Below are 7,990 nucleotides of genomic sequence, written 5' to 3' on the forward strand. Positions count from 1 at the left end.
TGAAGTAGAGTCAGTCTGAATGTAAATTCTGGCTACTACTTGCCAAGGACACAAACAGCAGAACAGTTTTACGCCATCGAACAGCATTCCATTTCTCATCACTGCATTACACAGGAACTCATTGGAATTTTTTAACAAACACTTTGTGATAATTTTGGGAAACTTCAATATTCCCATAATCTGGGACAGTCACACTAACAACAGTGATATTGGAAGATTAGTTCAGAGAATTTTTTTTTCAGTGTTTCTTTGAATAATAAATTGTGCAACTGGCTAGGGACATAACTATCTCAGAGCGATCGTTGTGTGATGTAACTTATTGAATGAGTAATGTCACCTGGAGAGATACTCAGGGAAATTGTGATAAAGTTCAGTTTAAAGTAATATAAAGTTTTAAAGTGAATCACAGAAGGACATGCTACAACTCGAAACAAAAACAGCCAGTGACATGGGTTTGAGAGGAGAACTGACCAAGGTAAATAGGCTAAACAGATTGAAATATGTGCCTGTAAATGGACAGTGGAAAACATTTGAAAGGACAGTGTAAATCACTCAACAAAAGAACATTACACTGAAACAGACAAAACCTCAGCAAGAAATTCCCACTGGCGCCTCACTTAGGACAAAATGTATCATATTAGATTATGAGGCTTAGAAGATCACCAAAAAGTACTTAAAATCCTGAAGTGAGAGAGTGTTTTAGGAGTAAGAGTTAAAGGGATTGCAAAGGGTCTGCCAGCAGGAGTTGAGCAGTGGGAAAGGGAATCAGTGTCAGGGTTCAATGTCACAAATGGAACAGGGAGAGGTGAAGGTGCCGGAGGTGGTAAGAGTGTTACAGAGAGTGGTCAGGGCCTGAACGATGTTATAAAGCCAGTACAGTTTGCTGCAGCTGGAGGGGTTTGTAGAGGTAGAGAGGGACATATGTATTTTTATTTATTCATTCATGGGATGTGGGAGTCACTGTTAATTACCCAGAGGACAGCTCAGAGTTAGTCATATTGCAATGGGTCTGGAGTGACATGTTAGTCAGGCCAGTTTAAAATGTCAGATGGTCTACACAAAAGGAGGTCAGTGAACCAGATGTGTTCTTCCCACTGATCAACAACGCTTTTATTGTGACCTGACCAATGTCTTGTACAGATACAACATGACATCCCAAATCCTATGCTCAATGCTCTCCCCAATGGAGGTAACCACCCCAAACGCCTGCTTCACCAGCCTGTCTACCTGTGACACCACTTTCAAAGAACTGTGTACCTGCATCCCTGGGTCACTGACTGACAACACTACCCAGGGCCCGAACATTAACTGTACAGGTCCCACCCTGGTTTGTTTCACCAAAATGGAACACTTCACGTTTATCTAATTAAACTCCATCAGCTATTCTTCAGCTCACTATCTCAGCAGTACTGTCCATCCTGTTGTATCACAGATAACCTTCATCACTGTCCTGTTTACCACCAATTTCTGTGTCACCCAAAAAACTTATTTAACTTACTTAACAATATTCCCATCCAAACCATTTATCCAAATGACAAACAACAGTGGAACCACTCCACCGCTGGTCACATGCCTCTAGTCAGAAAAACAACAGCTCTCCCACAACCCTCTGTCTACAACCATCAAGCCCAATTTTCTGTCCAGTTGACTAACTCCTCCTGAACGCTATAACGTTTTACATTCATCTGAGCTAATTACCCAGCTTACCATCCGACATGTAGAACACAGAACAGTACAGAACAAGACCCTTCGGCCATGATGACATGCCAATCTTTTATCCGACCATAAGATCAAAAATAAAAGTGGCATATAGAGTTTAGTTCAGGTAAATGCGAGGTGCTGCACTTTGGGAAAGCAAATCTTAACAGGACTTATACACTTAATGGTAAGGTCCTAGGGAGTGTTGCTGAACCAAGAGACCTTGAGGTGCAGGTTCATAGCTCCTTGAAAGTGGAGTCGCAGGTAGATAGGATAGTGAAGAAGGCGTTTGGTATGCTTTCCTTTATTAGTCAGAGTATTGAGTACAGGAGTTGAGAGGTCATGTTGCGACAGTACAACACATTGGATAGGCCACTGTTGTAATACTGCGTGCAATTTTGGTTTCCTTACTATCGGAAAGATGTTGGGAAACTTGAAACGATTCAGAAAAGATTTACAAGGAAGTTGCCAGGGCTGGAGGATTTGAGCAATAGGGAGAGGCTGAACAGACTTGGGCTGTTTTCCTTGGAGCGTCGGAGACGAAGGGGTGACATTATAGAGGTTTACAAAATTATGAGGGACATGGATAGGGAAAAAAAGACAAAGTCTTTTCCCTGGGTTTGGAGTGTCCAGAACTAGAGGGCATAGGTTATGGATGAAAGGGGAAAGATATAAAAAAAACTAAGGGGAAACTTTTTCATGCAGAGGGTGGTATGTGTATGGAATGAGTTGCCAGAGGAAGTGGTGGAGACTGGTATAATTGCAACATTTAAGAGGTATTTGGATGGGTATATGAATAGTAGGGGTTTGGAGGGATATGGACCGGGTGCTGGCAGGTGGGACTAGATTGGGTTGGGATGTCTGGTCAGCATGGACAGGTTGGACTGAACTGTTTCCATGTTGTACATCTCTACGACTCTAACTTCCATACCCTTCATTTTATTATCATCCATGTGCCTATCCAGAAGTATATTAAATGTCCCTAATGCATCTAATTTATCGCCACCGCTGGCAGTGCATTCCACTCAGCCACCACTCTGTATGTAACGAACCTACATCTGAATTCTCCCCTTAACCATCAACTAATCACCCGAAAATTATACCCCCTTGTAATGACTATTTATATGAGGGTTAAAAAAATCTCTCTCTATTGACTCTATCTATGACTCTCATCACCTTGTTCAACTCTACCAAGTCACCCCTCATCCTTCTTCACTCCAATGAGAAAAGCCTTCGCTCCCTCAACCTTTCTTCATAAGACATGCCCTCCAGTACAGGCAGCAACCTGGTAAATCTCCTCTTCACCCTCTCTAAAACTTCCACATCCTTCCTGCAATGAAGGGACCAAATCTGAACACAATATTCCAAGTGGGGTCGAACTAGGTCTCTATAGGGCTGCAGCATAACCTCACAGCTTTAAAACTCAATCCCCAAACTAATGAAATCCCACACAATATATTGCTTCTTAACAAGCCAATCAGCTTGGGTGGCTACTTTGAGAGATGTATGGACTTGGAACCCAAGATCCCTCTTTCCTCCACACTGCTAAAGATCCTGCCTTTAACTCTGTATTCTGCATTCAAATTCAATCTTCAAAATGAATGACTTCACACTTTTCCCAGATTGAACTCCATCTGCCATTTCTCAGTCCAACTCTGCATCCTGTCAATGTTCTGTTGCAACCTACAACAGCCCTCCACACGATCAACCACTCCACCAACCTTTGTGTCATTGGGAAACTTACTAACCCCTCTTTTAATCACACGTCCAAGTCATTCCTAAACTCACAAACAGCAGAGGTCCTGTAACCTCTCCCTGCAGAAAACCACTGGTCACTGAGCACCAGGATGAATGCTTTCCATCTATCATCACCCTCTGTCTTCTGTGGGCCAGTAATCCTGTATCCAGACAGACAGGTTTCCCTGTACCCCATGCCTCTATACTTTCTGAATGAGCCATAAAGATGTTTTGTCACATTCTCTAAAGATTCAATAAGACTTGTAAGGCATGTCCTGCCCCTTACAAATCCATACTGACTATCTCTAATCAAACTATGGTTTTCCAAGGAATAATAAATCCTGTCTCCCAGAGACCTCTCCAATAATCTGCATACCACAGACATAAGACTGACAGGTGTGCAATTCCCAGGATATTCCCTTTCCTGAACAAGGGAATAATATTTTCCTGCCTCCAATCATCTGGTCTGACTCCAGTGGACAGTGAGGCTGCAAAGGTCATCACCAGGTGCTCAGTAATCCACTCCCTCGGTTCCTGTAGTAACTTTCGACGCATCCAGTCTGGTTCAGCGACTTATCTGTCCTTATCTTTTACAAAATTCTCAGCACATCCTCCTTCTTAACATCCACCTGTTCACGTACATTAGCCTGATTCACGCTGTCCTCACAAACGACAAGACCCTTCTCAGCAGTGAATACTGAGGCATAGTATTCATTAAGGACCTCCCCTACCTCCTGTGACTCCAGGCACAAGTTCCTTTCACTATCCCTGACCGGCCCTATCCTCACTCTGGCCTTGCTCTTGTTCCTCGCATAAATGGAGAATGCCTCACGGTTTTCCTTAATCCTTCCCAACAATGCTTTTTCATGCACCCTTCTAGTTGCCCTAAGTCCATCTCTTGGTTCTTTCCTGGTACCTTCAGAGAATCCCTACTGTGTGGAAACGGGCCATTTGGCCCAACACCTCCATATCAACCCTCCAAACAATATCCAACCCAGCCCCATTCCCCCACCCTATTACTCTCCATTTGCACTGACTAATGCACCAGACCTACCCATCCCTAAACACTATGGGTAATTTAGCAAGGCTAAGCCACCAAACTGGCACATCTTTGGGCTGTGGGGGGGAAACCGGAGCACCTGGAGGAAACCCACAGGGAGAATGCGCAAACTCCCCACAGACAGTCGCCTAAGGCTGTAATCGAAATGGAGTCCGTGGTGCTATGAGGTAGCAGTGCTAACCACTGAGACACCGTGCCATCCAATGTAACTCTCTGGAACCCTGTCTGATCCTTGCTTCCTCGACCTTAAGTAAGCTTCCTTCTTCCTCTTGATTAGATGCTAAAGTCCATGTAGACAACGTTGACTGCTCTGCCTTCATCTATCTTTGGCCACCTCCTCGAAGAGTCAATCCTGTTTGGGAAACGTGGTTTTCCACTCACAAAGCCATGCTGACCATCTCGAATCAGCCCTTGCCTTTGTAAATGTAAGGAGGTCCTTTCCCTCAGAATCTCCTCCAACAACTTCCCCATCACTGGGCTCACTGAGCTGTAATTTCCTGGCTTTTCCCTGCAGTCCTTCAGTGATGGGACAGCGTTAGCCAACCTCCAGACTTCCAACATCTATCTGTGCCTGTTGATAATATACATATCTCTGTAAGGGATACTGCAATCTCTTCCCTAGCTTCCCACAATATTCTAGGATCGACCTAATGAGCTACTGAGGACTGATCTACCTTTATTTGTTTTAAGATTCCAGCACTTTCTCTTCTCTGTTGAGGATTCTTTCCAAGACATCACTATTTATTTCCCCACGTTCCCGAGCTTCCATGTCTTTCTCCACAGTAAATACTGACAACACTATTTTGTCTAATATCTCACCCATCTCCTCTGGTTCCACACATGGGTGACATTATTGATCTTTAAGGGGCCCTATTCTCTCCCAAGTTACTCTTTCGCCCTTATTGAAACTTTCATAAAGGCTTCTGATAATTCAAATACACCATATCCCCTATACCAGTACACCCCTCGTACACCCTTACAATTCTGCCATTTATATTCACACCAACAAATTCAATCCAACAGGCTCGTTGCTGTATCAGTCGGCATGGAGACCACTGTCACACACAGTTACTGTATTGCCCTTGCCATAAGTACATTCAGTGTCCCGACTGTCACTATATTGACATTCCCATCACTGTTTGGAGCCTACAAAAGAATTCCTGATAGAGGTTGCTGCTACTTGCTTATTCTCAGCTCTACTTTTCATATTCAGATCTACATGACTGTCTCATTAATGCATTAACCTCATGCTTCCTTCATAACGTGTTGGCTTTTTGCCTAGTCTGCCTATTGGGACTAGATTGGGTTGGGATAGCTGCACAGCGTGGATGGGTTGGACCGAAGGGTCGGTTTCCATGCTGCGCATCTCTCAGACTCTATGACTCTATCCCAACAACCCTTCAGTATTCACTTCCCAGCGATGGTCATTCTGCAGCTTCATTTCCAGAATGACAGTTCCATCATATCTGTTCACTGACATTCCATCTTCCTTATGGCGAATACAGGGAGTCATTCCTCAATAGTGGGGGGTTGAACAGAAGAGTAGAGTTTACAGAGATAGGGAGGCTTACGGGGGCTCAAGCATGTTAAGAGTTATACAGAGTTACATCTGTTCAAGAATGTCAGTGGGACAAAGGGATTTGGGGATTGAAGGAATTTACAGAGATCGAGGGAGCTGGATTAGATTCTGGAGATAGGGATGGAGATAGGAAGAGGCAGGCAGACTGAGAAGCACAGACAGGGGGCTGTTTCATCTCGGAGATTATTGTGTATACTAACAGAGATATGGAAGGTTGTCTTGACTGAAGACATTTACAGATATAAGAAGGCTTCTGGGCTCTGGAGGCTACATAGATAGGAAGGCAATGGAGAATGCCAGGTTACTGGGATGGAGACAGTTACACAAATGGGGAGCGTTGCACAAACTGAAAGAGGTTCCTATGGTCGGGAGGGGTATGGTGTCGGGAATGAGGGTGAAATTTAACAAGATAAAGATCAAAGAATTGGAGAAGGATAAGGAGATTACAAATTTTTCACAGCTAAGGAAGGGTTGTAGGAGCTGGAGAAGGTTACATAGGTAGGTACCGATGGGGTGGTTAAAGACAAATACATGGAGGGTGGTATTGGTGGGAGAAGCTTACAGGGATAGACAGGCCTGTTAGGGTTTACAGGGATGAAGGAATTTAGTATCTACTGCAGAAGGTTAGGGATTAGGGTGTTAGGGACTGGAGAACCTGACAGAGACAGAGACAAAGACACATAGAATGATGCGGCATAGAGGAGATTCCAAACAGAGGAAGCATTATCGGGACTGGAGAATATTACAGAGATCACTAAAACAGCATAGGCCAGGATTGATGCCTGCGATCCCCTGTGCTGTCGCATTGAGGACCAGTACAGAAGAGATGAAAGCAGGACCCTCACAAGATGGTGGGAATGAAGCCTAGAATGTTGTTGTTCCTTACCCAGCTCTGTATCTATGTCCGGTCTTCCAAGTCTGAATATAGAAGTCTACTACCTCCACCCTGTGCTGTTTACTGTGAGCGATCTTAACAACTGCAGGAATTACTGAAGGTACCAGATCTCCTTCTCCATCTCTCTCTGGCTGACCAACCAGTTTCAATGAGGTGATGGATGAGACAGGAGTTAGGAACATCCTGATGACCTGCATGAGACAGAAATAGACAGAATGGGAAATTAGACTGATGCAATGAGGAGAACACATGCAGAGTGGCGCTGAGTGCAGCAGAGATCTCGATAATCCCAGTCTCCATCCCTTGCCTGTGCTGCTGCATCTCTCTGGAATGGACAATTCTGTTGACTCAGGATCTCAGACCATCTGTAAGAGGGAGAAATGCTGACAGAGGCAGTAAATAGACCCACACAGCGAGGGATACCAGATGGAGAGATACTGAGTGATAGCACATTATTAGACAGTGCATTAACAGGGAATTATTTGAATTTGTAACAAACACACTGGGATAATTGTGAGGGGATTCAACCTTCCGATCTCATCATCTCTTTGGCAGTGGCTCACAGATGAGGCTGACTCTCTCCCACTCTCAGTGGGGATGGGGGAGTCTGGAGTTGGCTGTGCAGACCGATGTGGCCTTCCACAGACTCTGTTACACTTGAGGCAGAAGGTGGACATGGAAAGGGGGTGGGTGGGGTGGAGGTGTGACAGCGCGCTCCTTGTGCTGTTTTCTCCTGGATTCCCGTTTTCCCCACAGAAAGTCTCGAGGTGCTCAACACCTTCCCAATGCTCTTTCCCCACTTCAGACGGTCTTGGCCGATTTGATTAAGAGATGAAAAAGAACCGATCAATTCTGAAGTAACTAACATTTAGAAATGTGGAGGAGTGCAGTAGGAAGAGGAAACATTGTCAGTGTTTAATCAGAGTAGTGGAACAGGGAGGATTGAAGGTGTTGGAGGTGGTGAGAGTGTTACAGAGAGGGGCAAAGGCCTGAACAACATTACAAAGCCAGTACGGATTGC

General features: G+C 44.6%; 1 long non-coding RNA gene across 1 annotated transcript in view; it reads right to left on the bottom strand.

Annotated features, from left to right (window-relative positions):
- LOC140471630 (uncharacterized) overlaps nucleotides 1–7,152 on the bottom strand; it is a 30,781-nt gene extending 23,629 nt beyond the window's left edge. Inside the window, exon 1 of the long non-coding RNA XR_011957119.1 lies at nucleotides 6,961–7,152. This is a non-coding gene — a long non-coding RNA (uncharacterized lncRNA). The remainder of the gene's footprint in view (nucleotides 1–6,960) is intronic.
- Nucleotides 7,153–7,990: the final 838 nt, after the last annotated feature.

This window comes from Chiloscyllium punctatum, unplaced genomic scaffold, assembly GCF_047496795.1.
Source record: "Chiloscyllium punctatum isolate Juve2018m unplaced genomic scaffold, sChiPun1.3 scaffold_133, whole genome shotgun sequence".
In the NCBI taxonomy this organism is placed as follows: Eukaryota; Metazoa; Chordata; class Chondrichthyes; order Orectolobiformes; family Hemiscylliidae; genus Chiloscyllium; species Chiloscyllium punctatum.